Source organism: Heptranchias perlo, chromosome 3, assembly GCF_035084215.1.
Source record: "Heptranchias perlo isolate sHepPer1 chromosome 3, sHepPer1.hap1, whole genome shotgun sequence".
Taxonomy (NCBI): Eukaryota; Metazoa; Chordata; class Chondrichthyes; order Hexanchiformes; family Hexanchidae; genus Heptranchias; species Heptranchias perlo.
Window position 1 is genome coordinate 141,478,698 of NC_090327.1, and position 15,886 is coordinate 141,494,583.

General features: G+C 45.4%; 1 long non-coding RNA gene across 1 annotated transcript in view; it reads left to right on the top strand.

Annotated features, from left to right (window-relative positions):
* Positions 1-14,788, top strand: part of LOC137320280 (uncharacterized) — a 410,687-nt gene extending 395,899 nt beyond the window's left edge. Inside the window, exon 4 of the long non-coding RNA XR_010962434.1 lies at positions 13,651-14,788. This is a non-coding gene — a long non-coding RNA (uncharacterized lncRNA). The remainder of the gene's footprint in view (positions 1-13,650) is intronic.
* Positions 14,789-15,886: the final 1,098 nt, after the last annotated feature.

The window sequence follows — 15,886 nt, forward strand, 5'->3', positions numbered from 1 at the left end:
GAGGGTTGGGGACAATTAGGGACCAAAAAGGGGATCTACTCATTGAGGCAGAGGGCATGGCGGAGGTACTAAATGAGTACTTTGCATCTGTCCTTATCAAGGGAGGAGATGCTGCCAGAGTTTCAGTAAAGGAAGATGTTGTTGTGATACAAGATGGGCTAAAAGTTGATGAAGAGAAGGTACAGGAAAGGATAGCTGTAGTTAAAGTAGATAAGTCACCTGGTCCGGATGGGATATATCTAGGTTGCTGGAAGAAGTAAGGGTGGAAATTGCAGAGGTACTGGCCATAATCTTCCAAACATCCATAGATACAGGGGTGGTGCCAGAGGACTGGAGAACTGAAAGTGTTACACCCTTGTTCAAAAAAGTGTGTAAGGATAAACCCAGCAAGTACAGGCCAGTCAATTTAACCTCGGTGTTGGAGAAACTTTTAGAAACTATAATCCGGGACAGAATTAACAGTCACTTGAACAAGTGTGGATTGATTAGGGAAAGCCAGCACGGATTTCTAAAAGGCAAATCGTGTTTAACCAACTTGATAGATTTTTTTGACGAGGTAATAGAGAGGGTATATGAGGACAATGCAGTTGATGTGGCGTATATGGACTTCCAAAAGCTGTTTCAAGTGCCGCATAATAGGCTTGTCATCAAGATTGAAGCTCATGGAATAAAAGGGGCAGTAACAACATGGATATAGAATTGGCTAAGTAACAGGAAACAGGCAGTATTGGTGAACGGCTGTTTTTTGGACTGTAATGGGGTGTACAGCGGTGTTCCCCAGGGGTCGGTAGTAGGACAACTGCTTTTATTGATACATATTAATGACCGGGGACTTGGGTGTACAGGGCACACTTTCTAATTTTGCGGATGACATAAAACTTGGTAGTGAACAGTGAGGAGCATAGTGATAGACTTGAAGAGGATATAGACAGGCTCGATGCATGGGCGGACATGCAGCAGATGAAATTTAACGCAGAAAAATGCGAGGTAATACATTACGGTAGGAAGAATGAGGTAAGGCAATATAAGCTAAAGAACACAATTCTAAAAGGTGGTAAAGGAACAGAGAGATCTGTGGGTATATGTACACAATTCGCTGAAGGTGTCAGGGAAGGTTTAGAATTTGGTTAAAAAAACACTTGGGATCATTGGCTTTATAAGTGGAGGCATAGTGTACAAAAGCAAAGAAGTCATGACGAACCTTTATAAAACACTGGTTCGGCTACAACTGGAGCATTGTGTCTAATTCTGGGAACTGAACTTTAGGAAAGATGTGAAGGCGTTAGAGAGGATGCAGAAGAGACTTACTATCATGATTCCAGGGATGAGGGACGTTAGTTAGGTGGATAGACTGAAGACGTTGGGTTTGATCTACGTAGAATAGAGGACGTTGAGAGGATATTTGATAGACGTTTTCAAAATCAGGAAGGGTCTAGACAGAGTAGATAAGGTTGGCGGAAGGTTGAAGAACCAAAGTACATAGATTTAACGTGATTGAAAAAAAGAACCAAAGGTGATATAAGGAAAAACTTTTTAAAACAGCGAGTGGTTAGGATCTGGAATGCATTGCCCGAGGGGATAGTGGAGGCAGACTCAATCATGGCTTTCAAAAGGGAACCGGATAAGTTCTTATTAATTTGTTCATGGGATGTAGGCGTCGCTGGCAAGGCCAGCATTTATTGCCCTTGAGAAGGTGGTGGTGAGCCACCTTCTTGAACCGCTGCAGTCCGTGTGGTGAAGGTTCTCCCACAGTGCTGTTCAACAGGGAGTTCCAGGATTTTGACCCAGCGACGATGAAGGAACGGCGATATATTTCCAAGTCGGGATGGTGTGTGATTTGAAGGGGAACATGCAGGTGGTGTTGTTCCCATGTGCCTGCTGCCGTTGTCCATCTAGGTGGTAGAGGTCGTGGGTTTGGGAGATGCTATCGGAGAAGTCTTGGCGAGTTGCTGCAGTGCATCCTGTGGTCAGTACACAATGCAGCCATGGTGCGCCGGTGGTGAAGGGAGTGAATGTTTAGGGTGGTGGATGGGGTGCCAATCAAGCGGGCTGCTTTGTCCTGGATGGTGTCGACCTTCTTGATTGTTGTTGGAGCTGCATTCATCCAGGCAAGTGGAGAGTATTCCATCACACTCTTGATTTGTGCCTTGCAGGTGGTGGAAAGGCTTCGGGGAGTCAGGAGATGAGTCATTCACCGCAGAATACCCAGCCTCTGACCTGCTCTTTTAGCCACAGTATTTATGTGGCTGGTCCAGTTAAGTTTCTGGTCAAAGATGACACCCAGGATGTTGATGGTGAGGGATTCGGCGATGGTAATGCAGTAGAATGTCAAGGGGAAGTGGTTAGGCTCTCTCTTGTTGGAGATGGTCATTGCCTGGCACTTGTCTAGCACGAATGTAACTTGCCACTTATCAGCCCAAGCCTGTATGTTGTCCAGGTCTTGCTGCGTGTGGGCATGGACTGCTTCATTATCTGAGGGGTTGCGAATGGAACTGAACACTGTGCAATCATCAGCGAACATCCCCATTTTTGACCTTAAGATGGAGGGGATGTCATTGATGAAGCTGCTGAAGATGGTTGGGCCTAGGACACAGCCCTGAGGAACTCCTGCATCAATGTCCTGGGGCTGAGATGACTGGCCTCCAACAGCCACTACCATCTTCCATTGTGCGAGGTATGACTCCAGCCACTGGAGAGTTTTCCCTCTGATTCCCATTGACTTCAATTTTACTAGGGCTCCTTGGTGCCACACTCGGTCAAATGCTGCCTTGATATCAAGGGAAGTCACTCTCACCTCACATCTGGAATTCAGCTCTTTTGTTCATGTTTGGACCAAGGCTGTAATGAGGTCTGGAGCCGAGTGGTCCTGGTGGAACCCAAACTGAGCATCGGTGAGCAGGTTATTGGTGAGTAAGTGCCCATTGATAGCACTGTCGACGACACCTTACATCACTTTGCTGATGATTGAGAGTAGACTGATGGGGTGGTAATTGGCTGGATTCGATTTGTCCTGCTTTTTGTGCACAGGACATATCTGGGAAATTGTCCACATTGTCGGGTAGATGCCAGTGTTGCCTCTCTACTGGAATAGTTTGGCTAGTGGTGCTGCTAGTTCAGGGGCCCATAGCCTTTGCTGTATTCAGTGAACTCAGCCGTTTCTTGATATCATGTGGAGTGAATCGAATTGGCTGAAGACTGGCTTCTATGATAGCGGGGATATCGTGGAGGAGGCCGAGATGGATCATCCACTCGGCACTTCTGGCTGAAGATGGTTGCAAATGATTCAGCCTTGTCTTTTGCACTCACGTGCTGCACTCCACCATCATTGAGGATGGGGATGTTTGCAGAGCCTCCTTCTCCCGTTAGTTGTTTAATTGTCCACTACCATTCACGACTGGATGTGGCAGGACTGCAGAGCTTTGATCTGATCTGTTGGTTGTGGAATCGCTTAGCTCTGTCTATAGCATGTTGCTTCCACTGTTTAGCATGCATGTCGTCCTGTGTTGTAGCTTCACCAGGTTGGTATTTTTAGGTACGCCTGGTGCTGCTCCTGACATGCTCTTCAACGCACCTCATTGAACCAGGATTGATCTTCTGGTTTGTTGGTAATGTTAGAGTGAGGAATATGCCGGGCCATGAGGTTACAGATTGTGCTGGAATACAATACTGCTGCTGCTGATGGCCCACATCACCTCATGGATGCCCAGTTTTGAGCTGCTAGATCTGTTCTGAATCTATCCCATTTAGCACGGTGGTAGTGCCACACAACACGTTGGATGGTGTCCTCAGTGCGAAGACGGGACTTCATCTCCACGAGGACTGTGCGGTGGTCACTCCTACCAATACTGTCGTGGAATGATGCATCTGCAACAGCTAAATTGGTGAGGAGGAGGTCAAGTAGGTTTTTTCCTCGTGTTGTTTCACTCAAGCCCAGTCTGGCAGCTATGTCCTTCAGGACTCGGCCAGTAGTGGTGCTACCGAGCCATTCTTGGTTCATGGTGATGGACATTGAAGTCCCCCACCCAGAGTACATTCGGTGCCCTTGCTGCCCTCAGTGCTTCCTCAACATGAATCATCAGCAGGAGGTTACCTTACCCATGTTTGACCTGATGTCATGAGATTTCATGGGGCCTGGAGTCAATGTTGAGGACTCCCAGGTCCACTCCCTCCTGACTGTATATCACTGTACCACCACCTCTGGTCGATCTGCGCTGCAGGCGGGACAGGACATACCCAGGGATGGTGATGGGAGAGTCTGGGATGTTGGCTGAAAGGTATGATTCTGTGAGTATGGCTATGTCAGGTTGTTGCTTGACTCGTCTATGGGACAGCTCTCCCAATTTTGGCACAAGCCCCCAGATATTAGTGAGGAGGACTTTGCAGGGTCGACTGGGCTTGGTTTTCCTTTGTCGTGTCCGGTGCCTAGTGGTCCGTCTGGTTTTATTCTTATTTTTAAGCGAGATTTTACAACTGAGTGTCTTGCTAGGCCATCTCAGAGGGCGATTAAGAATCAACCACATTGCTGTGTGTCTGGAGTCATATATAGGCCAGACCAGGTAAGGTCGGCAGGTTTCCTTCCCCAAATGACATTAGTGAACCAGATGGGTTTTTACGACGATCCGGTAGGTTCATGGCCATCATTACTGATACTAGTTTTTATTATTCCAGATTTAATTTAATTTATTGAATTTCAATTCCCCAGCTGCTGTGGTGGGATTTGAACTCATGAAGCTCCCGATTGTTAGGCCAGGCCTCTGGATTACTAGTCCAGTAACATAACCACTATGCTACTGTACTCTTGAACGGAGAAAATGCAGGGCTACAAGGATGGGGCATGGGAGTGGGACGAGCTGTATTGGACTCGATGGGCCGAATGTCCTCCTTCCGTGCTGTAGCCTTTCTATCGTTCTATGATTCTATGGAGCAGAGAAGGTTAAGGGGAGAATTACTAGAATGGCATCAGGGATAAAGGACTTCAGTTATGTGGAGAGACTTGAGAAGCTGGGATTGTTCTCTTTGGAGCAGGGCATTTTAGGGGAGATGTAATGTAGGTGTTCAAAATTAGTGGGGGTTTTGATTGAGAAAATAAACAGCAACTGTTTCCCCCTACTCTTCTTCGAAAAGTGCAGTGGGATCTTTGACATCGACTGGAGAAGGCAGACAGGGAGCTTGGTTAAATGTCTTATCCGAAAGAAGGCATCTCGGACCGTGCAGCAGTCTCTCAGTGCTGGCAGGAGGTGTTGCAGTCCGAGTGAGGTCGTTGAACTTCTTGCGACACTGCGCTCCTGTCCTGAGAACCTCACTCCCGGCATTCGCATTGAGCGCCACCTCCTTCCAGGCCTGGCGTAGTTTCCGCCTGGGCATCTTCCTTCCATCAGAAAGGAAAAAGACCTCCTTGCGGGACCTCACCTGCTCCACCAAATCTCCACTGCTGCATAATTCAATTTGCAGCTTGTGATTCCGTCATTCCTCAGGCCCACATCATGAGATCACTGTCCAAAAAACGTTTCTCTGTGGAAAGGACAAGAGCGCGATATGAGTTTCATCCTGTGTCTGTCAATCTCTTGTACTGTAAGTGAATGTGGGATATATTCCATCTCTCTCCCTCTCTGGTACTGTGTGTGAGTGAGGGGTTCAAAAGGAAATTATGAAAGTATGAGGTGTGAATTGGCTATGATAGATTGGGCAACTTTACTAAAAGTGATGACGGTGGATGGGCAATGGCTAATATTTAAAGAATGTGTGCAGGAATTACAACAATTATTCATTCCTGTCTGGCGCAAAAAGAAAACAGGTAAGGTGGCTCAACCGTGGCTCACAAAAGAAATTAGGGATAGTATTAGATCCAAAGAGGGGACATATAAAATTGCCAGAAAAAGCGGCAAACCTGAGGATTGGGAACAGTTCAGAATTCAGTAAAGGAGGACAAAGAGATTGATTAAGAGGGGAAAAATAGAGTATGAGAGTAAACTAGCAGGGAACATAAAAACTGACTGTAAAAGCTTCTATAAATATGTCAAGAGAAAAAGATTAGTGAAGACAAATGTAGGTCCCTTACAGACAGAAATGGTGGAAATTATAATAGGGAACAAGGAAATGGCAGAACAATTAAACACATATTTTGGTTCTGTCTTCACAAAGGAGGACACAAATAACCTCCCAGAAATGTTAGGAAACCAAGGATCCAGTGAGAGGGAGGAACTGAAGGAAACCAGTATTAGTAAGAAAATAGTGCTAGGGAAATTAATGGGGCTAAAGGCTGACAAATCCCCAGGGCCTGATAATCTACACCCCAGAGTACTAAAGGAAGTGGCCCTGGAAATAATGGATGCATTGGTGATCATCTTCCAAAATTCTATAGAATCTGGAACAGTTCCGACAGATTGGAGGGTGGCAAATGTAACCCCACTATTTAAAAAAGGAGGGAGAGAAAAAAACAGAGAATTACAGACCAGTTACCCTAACATCAGTAGTGGGGAAAATGCTCGAGTCTATTATAAAATATGTGACGGGATTGGGCAAAGTCAGCTTGGGTTTATGAAAGGGAAATCATGCTTAACAAATCTACTGGAGTTTTTTGAAGATGTAACTAGGAGAATAGATAGGGGAGAACCAGTGGATGTGGTGCATTTGGATTTTCAGAAGGCTTTTGATAAGGTCCCACACAAGAGGTTAGTGTGCAAAATTAAAGCACATGGGATTGGGGGGAATACACTGGCATGGATTGAGAATTGGTTGACAGACAGGAAACAGTGAGTAGGAATAAACGGATCTTTTTATGGGTGGCAGGCAGTGACTCGTGGGGTACTGTAGGGGTCAGTGCTTGGGCCCCAGCTATTCACAATATATATCAATGATTTGCATGAGGGAACTAGATGTAACATTTCCAAGTTTGCAGACGACACAAAGCTGGGGTGGAATGCGAGCTGTGAGGAGGATGCAAAGAGGCTCCAATGTGATTTAGACAAGTTGGGTGAGTGGGCAAGAACATGGCAGATGCAGTATAATGTGGATAAATGTGAGGTTATCCACTTTGGTTGTAAAAACAGAAAGGCAGATTATTACCTGAATGGTGATAGATTGGGAAAAGGGGAGGTGCAACGAGACCTGGGTGTCCTTGTACACCAGTCGCTGAAAGTAAGCATTCAGGTGCAGCAAGCAGTTAGGAAGGCGAATGGAATGTTGGCCTTCATTGCAAGCTTGAGCACAAGCTTCTATGAATATGTCAAGATTTTACTGCAGTTATACAGGGCCTTGGTGAGACCACATCTGGAGTACTGTGTGCAGTTTTGGTCTGCTTATCTGAGGAAGGATGTCCTAGCCATGGAGGGAGTGCAACAAAGGTTTACCAGACTGATTCCTTGGATGGCAGGCCTGACGTATGAGGAGAGATTGGGTCGACGAGGCCGATATTCACTCGAGTTCTGAAGAATGAGAGGTGATCTCATCGAAACATATAAAATTCTAACAGGACGAGACAGACTAGATGCAGGGAGGATGTTATAGAGTCATAGAGTCATAGAGTTATACAGCACGGATAGAGGCCCTTCGGCCCATCGTGTCCACGCCGGCCATCAAGATGTTCTCAATGGCTGGGGAGTCCAGAACCAAGGGTCACAGTCTCAGGATACGGGGTATGCCATTTAGAACCGAGATGAGGAGAAATTTCTTCACTCAGAAGGTGGTGAACCCGTGGAATTCTCTACCACAGAAGGCAGTGGAGGCCGAGTCATTAGATGTATTCAAGAAGGCGATAGATATATTTCTTAATGCTAAAGGAATCAAGGGATATGGGGGAAAGCGAGAACAGGGTACTGAGTTAGACGATCAGCCATGATCATTTTGAATGGCGGAGCAGGCCCGAAGGGCCGAATGGCCGACTCTTGCTCCTATTTTCTATGTTTCAATGTTTCATTCTGTATCTGTCAGTCTCTGGTACTGTGTGTGAGTGTGGGAATCATTCTGAATCTGTCGGTCTCTGGTACTGTGTGTGAGTGTGGGATTCATTCTGTATCTGTCAGTCTCTGGTACTGTGTGTGAGTGTGGGATTCATTCTGTATCTGTCACCCTCTGGTACTGTGTGTGAGTGTGGGATTCATTCTGTATCTGTCACCCTCTGGTACTGTATGCGAGTGTGGGATTCATTCTGTATCTGTCGGTCTCTGGTACTGTGTGTGAGTGTGGGAATCATTCTGAATCTGTCACCCTCTGGTGCTGTGTGTGAGTGTGGGATTCATTCTGTATCTGTCACCCTCTGGTACTGTGTGTGAGTGTGGGATTCATTCTGTATCTGTCACCCTCTGGTACTGTATGCGAGTGTGGGATTCATTCTGTATCTGTCGGTCTCTGGTACTGTGTGTGAGTGTGGGAATCATTCTGAATCTGTCAGTCTCTGGTGCTGTGTGTCAGTCTCTGATTCATTCTCAAATACATTCTCACATTATTTCCCAAATGGAGCTTCTTAAAGGGACAAACCCCCATCTTTAAATGTCGTCTGTCCTTTTCCCCAGCTACCATTCCCGTGTTCACACTCTGATAAAAGTGAATTGAGGAAAGTTGCCATTGATTTTTGTGTTCTGAATTAAGGCCGAAATCTGCGCATGAGTGATTCAGTCCCGCCCCCAGTTCAGTTACTTAATGAGCAACACAGCGCATGTGCGACCCCCCACACGTCGCCCCCTCCCCCCACCACACACACACACCAGCTCTTCCGCTGGGCACAATTCCCTCAGTGAGGGAAAGAAGTTGGTTTAAAACATCCGGGAATGGAGAGATCACGGCCCCGGGGTAAGGGAGCAAACAGCAGCCTCGTTACAGCAGCTCATCGCTCCGGGACCGTGTCCGCAGATGGGCTCAGAGATCGGCATTGAGACCGGGGTAAGTTCAGGGGGAGTCCGGGGGCTGTTTGTAAGAGGCGGAGTGGATCAGAAACTGGTCCCGGAACATGGAGTGAGCGGGGAAGGGAGAGACCATTCTGGGGCTGTGTGTGTACAGGGTGTGTCCAGGGGAAGGGAGACAGAATGGGAAGAACCTGCTATTTAAAATCATTGCTGCTTTCTCTCCCCAAACCAGTAGTGAATGTTCCTGGTTTAGGTCCAGTCTCACCCTGTTTGTTGTTATTGGACAGTGAACAGTGGAAACAGAGCCGGACAGTAAGGATGTGGGGAGTTATACAAAGATCATCTATTGCTGAGAAGTGTGAAGGACACATTTTAAACAGCGGCTGTTTGGTTTCGTTTGAACAGTTAGTCCCATGAGAGAGTGGATTAGAAACCTGACCCCTGCAAAGGTCCCCTCCCAATCGGATAGTCCCATTTATGGATCAGTTCAGGGATTGGGTTGTGTTTGGGTGTCATTGAGTTGTTTTATACCATCCAACACCCCTGGTATGCAGAAGCTGAGTGCTGCAGTTGTGTAAAATGCTGAAACTGTTTGTATCGCTTGTTTTAATTTGCAGATGTTACAATGATTATTAACAGAGATATTAAACTGACCACTTGTCTTTTCTACCTCACTGGTTCTTGAGGTATGAGAGATATGTTTTCTTCCTACAGGCAAATACTTGAAGAAACCAGAATAAATGTGATGCTTCCTCCACTCGAGGCACGAGGGACAGTGCAGCCAGCTCCTTCTCACTCACAGTAGGTACATTATCACCCACAGAGCACAGAGACACAGACAGGTCATCAGTTCCACAATCTCAGAAAGCAGAAGCAGTCAATCCCACACTGATCCCAAGTTCCAGAAATACATGTTCACTCCAACATTCAAACAGAGCAGGAGAGACAGCCGTTATTTCCAGATCACCACAGCTCAGTACCACTGACAGGTAGATATGTAAATCCAAGTCCAAAATCACACCCACTATCAGATTGAAAGGCCCTGTGTCAATCTCACAATTGTGCTGCTTTGCTACAAATTAAATGCCAGAATAGAAGTCACACATGGTACCCGTTTGAAAGGTATAGAATTATTACCAATAATTTACCCAAAGACTAAAATTAAATACTGGACCAGAACTCTCACACATGTGAGTTTAAAAGATGCAGTATCCATCCCAATAGAGTACTATGAGATACAAATTACAGTCAATCAGTCGTCCTCCATCTTGAGCACCACTTGGAACAAGGGCACAGAATGTACTCTGGGTGGGGGATTTCAATGTCCATCACCAAGAGTGGCTCGGTAGCACCACTACTGACCGAGCTGGCCGAGTCCTGAAGGATATAGCTGCCAAACTGGGCCTGCGGCAGGTAGTGAGCGAACCAACACAAGGGAACAATCTACTTGACCTCGTCCTCACCAATCTACCTGTCGCAGAAGCATCTGTCCATGACAGTATTGGTAGGAGTGACCATCACACAGTCCTCGTGGAGACGAAGTCCCATCTTCACACTGAGGGCATCATCCAACGTGTTGTGTGGCACTACCACCGTGCTAAATGGGATAGATTCAGAACAGAACTAGCAGCTCAAAACTGGGCATCCATGAGGTGCTGTGGGCCATCAGCAGCAGCAGAATTGTATTCCAGCACAATCTGTAACCTCATGGCCCGGCATATTCCTCACTCTACCATTACCAACAAAGCAGAAGATCAACCCTGGTTCAATGAGGTGTGTTGAAGAGCATGCCAGGAGCAGCACCAGGCGTACCTAAAAATGAGGTGCAAACCTGGTGAAGCTACAACACAGGACTACATGCATGCTAAACAGTGGAAGCAACATGCTATAGACAGCTAAGCAATTCAAGAACCAACGGATCAGATCAAAGCTCTGCTGTCCTGCCACATCCAGTCGTGAATGGTGGTGGACAATTAAGCAAATAACGGGAGGAGGAGGCTCTGTAAACATTCCCATCCTCAATGATGGCGGAGTCCAGCACGTGAGCGCAAAAGACAAGGCTGAAGCGTTTGCAACCATCTTCAGCCAGAAGTGCCGAGTGGATGATCCATCTCGGCCTCCTCCCGATATCCCCACCATCGTAGAAGTCAGTCTTCAGCCAAGCCGATTCACTCCACGTGATACCAAGAAACGGCTGAGTGCACTGAATACAGCAAAACGTAAGGACCCTGACAACATCCCGGCAATAGTCTAAAGACTTGTGTTCCAGAACTAGCCACGCCTCTAGCCAAACTGTTCCAGTACAGCTTGAACACTGGCATCAACCGACAATGTGGAAAATTGCCCATGTATATCCAGTCCACAAAAAGCAGGACAAATCCAATCTGGCCAGTTACTGCCCCATCACACTACTCTCAATAATCAGCAAAGTGATGGAAGGTGTTGTCGACAGTGCTATCAAGTGGCACTTACTCACCAATAACCTGCTCACTGATGCTCAATTTGTGTTCTGCCAGGACCACTGGGCTACAGACCTCAGTACAGCCTTGGTCAAAATATGGCCAAAAGAGCTGAATTCCAGAGGTGAGGAGGGAGTGACTGCCCTTGCCATCATGGCAGCATTTGACCGAGTGTGGCACCAAGGAGCCCTAGTAAAATTGAAGTCAATGGGAATCAGGGGGAAAACTCTCCAGTGGTGGAATTGTACCTAGCACAAAGGTAGTGGTTGTTGGAGGCCAATCATCTCAGCCCCAGGACATTGCTGCAGGATTTCCTCAGGGCAGTGCCCTAGACCCAACCATCTTGAGCTGCTTCATCAATGACCTTCCCTCCATCATAAGGTCAGAAATGGGGGTGTTCGCTGATGATTGCACAGTGTTCAGTTGCATTCGCAACCCCTCAGATAACGAAGCAGTCCATGCCCGCATGCAGCAAGAACTGGACAACATCCAGGCTTGGGCTGATAAATGGCAAGTAACATTCGTGCCAGACAAGTGCCAGGCAATGACCATCTCCAACAAGAGAGAGTCTAACCACCTCCCTTTGACATTCAACAACATTACCATCAATCCCCCACCATCAACATCGTGGGGGTCATCATTGACCAGAAACTTAACTGGACCAGCCACATAAATAATGTGGCTACAAGAGCAGGTCAGAGGCTGGTTATTTTGCGGCGAGTAACTCACCTCCTGACTCCCCAAAGCCTTTCCACCATCTGCAAGGCACAAGTCAGGAGTGTGATGGAATACTCTCCACTTGCCTGGATGAGTGCAGCCCCAACAACACTCAAGAAGCTCGACACCATCCAGGACAAAGCAGCCCGTTTGATTGGCACCCCATCCACCACCCTAAACATTCACTCCCTTCACCACCAGTGCACTGTGGCTGCAGTGTGTACCATCCACAGGATGCACTGCAGCAACTCGCCAAGGCTTCTTCGACAGCACCTCCCAAACCCACGACCTCTACTACCTAGAAGGACAAGGGCAGCAGGCACATGGGAACAACACCACCTGCACGTTCCCCTCCAAGTCACACACCATCCCGACTTGGAAATATATCGCCGTTCCTTCATCGTCGCTGTATCAAAATCCCTCACGTACAATATCAGATTAAAGATGCTAAAAGAAGCTGTAACCTGAGAAACAAATTAGATACCAGTTCATAACTCACTCATAGTATGAGACTGAAAGATACAGTATCAATTTCATTATTGCAGACTGAGATAAACCTTATATACCAGTTCAAAATGTCACCATATCATTTTGACAGATACATTATTATTCAAAATTGTGTTAAGAGATAAAAGCACACACATTATCCGAATAAAATCTAGAGTACCAAATCCTAAAGTTTATCCATTTTTAGCAATTAAATGGTCAGCAAAATCTATTTTTACATTAATATACCAACGATACAGTTGTGAACACCATGCTGTCACCTGAGATACAAATCAAATTTAGACCCAGAATGAATCCCACAATCAGATACAGTACCAGAGACAGAGAGACACGGACAGAAGCCCAGACTCACACACAGTACCCGAGACTGATAGATACAGAATGAATCTCACATTGATACACAGTACCAGAAACTGACAGATGCAGAATGAATCTCTCCCTCACATATAGCACCAGGGACTGACAGCTCTAGAATGAATCCCAAACTTACACACAGCAGCAGATACTGACAGATACAGAATGAATCCCAAACAGACACACAGTACCAGGGAATCATAGATATAGAATTAATCCCACACTCACACAGGGTACCAGAAACTGACAGATACAGAATCAAACCCACACTCAGATACAGTGCCACAGACTGGCAGATACAGAATGAATCCCACAGTCGCACACATTACCAGAGACTGACAGATACAGAATGAATCCTTCACTTACACACGGTACTAGAAACTGACAGATACAGAATGAATCCCTCACACACACGGTACCAGAGACTGAGAGATACAGAATGCACATCACACTCACACACAGTACCAGAGACTGACAAGTACAGATTGAATCCCAAACTCACACACAGTACCAGAGACTGACAGAAACAGATTGCATCTCACACACAGACTGAACGAATGTTGCTCACACAGACAATCTGTATTAACATTATTCAATATTGATTGAAATCATAATCTCTGAATCAGTCCGATTTTGTTGTACAAAATTGTGTAACAAGAGAGACAGAGAGGAAAATAATGTAAATCAGTGGGAGGAGTTTAATACAACTTGACAACCGTTGTTCCGTTTAACAAAATGTGCTTACAACTCGTCTCCATTCCCACTATTTCTAGATCCCACTGTCCAATATAATATGAACATTATTGTCCGCTGTGACCCTCTGTGATCGGTAAACTTCAATGGACCGGAATGTGGTGACATCTGCTGGCTGGAAGCGAGAACTGGAACAGAGCGGAACAAATTCACATTCTGTGTCAGGGTGACAGAAACAGGACAGTGAGCAATGTGAGGAAATAGTTTGTCTGTAAGTTCCACTCTCGTATTGTTTCACATTTTGAGAATGAAAAAAAAGGGTTCACATTAACGTTTTTTTTTACTCATTCGATTGTTATCAATAGTCCCCCCAATATTTCACTGTACATTAAGCAGTATTTCTGCCTGATTTCTCTGGACACTATTTACATTACTTCAAATAAACCAAACAAAAATACGGATAAATACTGAGCACAATGCTGAAAGTTTCACAGGAAACAACCGAAAGGGAAATGGATGGAATACAGAAGGAATAAAGCAAAAATAAAACCCGAAAATGCTGGAAAGACTCAGCAGGTCCGGCAGCATCTATGGAGAAGGGAAGCTCGGTTTAACAGTTCAGGTCAATGACCCTTCTGTAGACCTGAAAGGTTAATCCTACCTCCCTCTCTCCACAGATGCTGCCCGACCTGTTGAGGCTTTCCAGCATTTTCGTTTTATATTTCCGATTTTCAGCATCTACAGGATGTTCCTCTTTGAAACAATAAATTAATTCACTGAAGGGAATTGAAATTTGAATAAGGAACCGGAAGCAGCGGAGGGAAAAGATTCAGAAATTTCACTGAATCAAATACTGATACAAAACAGAGGAAGCCATTTGGCCCTTCTGTCTGCTGGCTATTTGAAAGATCTATCCAATTAGTCCCATTCCCCTGCTCTTTCCCCATAATCCTCCAATTTTTCCCCTTCAATATTTATCCAATTCCCTTTTGAAAGTTATTATTGAATCTGCTTCAACCACCATTGCAGATCATAACAACTCGCTGCATTGAAAAGTTCTTATCTCACATCTGGTTCTTTTGCCAATTATCTTAAATCTGTGTCCTTTAGTTTCCAAACCTTCTGCCTCTGGAAACAGTTTCTCCTTATTTACTCTTTCCTGATTTTGAACATCTCTATTAAATCTTCCCATATCCTTCTCTGCTCGAAGGAAAACCATCCCAGCTTCTCCGGTCTCTCCACCTAACTGAAGTTCCACATCCTTGGTTTCATTCTAGTAAACTCCCCTCTGCACTCTCTCTAAGGCCTTGATATTCTTCCTAAACTGTGGTGCCCGGAATTGGACACAATACTCCAGCTGGGACCGAACTAGCCATTTGTAAAGGTTTAGCATAACCTCCTTGTTAATTCACTCCATACCTGTTTATAAAACCAAGGATCCCGTCTGCTTTTTTAACAGTCTGATCCACTTGTCACCTTCAAACATCTGAGTACGTAAACTCCCAGGTCTCTCTGTTCCTGCGCTGCCATTGAAATTCTACTAATTCTGTCTCGGATCCACGCAATTCAGGGCAAGTAATAATTATCAATAAAAAGGAACAAAATTGGAGTTAAATTCGCCGGTATAGGGAAAAGAAATTAATGTTGAAAGTATTTTTTATGTAACTGATTTCCCTTTTTGTTTTGGAATCAAAATACCCCTGATCATCAAATTCAGTATTCAATCCTGGGGACTCTGAAGTAAATAGATTAGAATTAAAAGCACCAAACTGCGATCGCCAGGAATCAAAGTCAGCTATTCTCACCAATTTACCACCATTGCTCATTGCAGGAGAGAAATGGAGCGTTTCTCTGGATTTGGGGACTGAACCGCTTTAATCATCCTCAATATAACAGTTCCCGAACATCAACCCCTGAACAGACACAGCGGGCTGTTGGATTTTGTCCTTTATTTGAACTAGTCTCTGACGGAATTTTTTTCAAGTCCCGCCACATAACTGAAGTCCCTCATCTCTGGTACCATTCTAGTAGATCTCCTCTACAATCTCTCCAAGGCCTTGACATCCTTCTTAAAATGTGGTGCCCAGAATGGGAACCAATACTGCAGTTTAGGCCTAATCAGTAATTTATAAAGATTGAGCTTTTGTACTCTATGCTTCTAAAGCCAATGATTCGGTAAGCTTTTTTAACAGCTTTATCACATTGTTCTGTCAAAATTGTAGATGTGAAACCCCAAATCTCTGTTCCTGCACCATCGTTAAAATTGTGCAATATATTTTATATTGCCTCTTCTCGTTCTTCCTTCTAAATTGCATT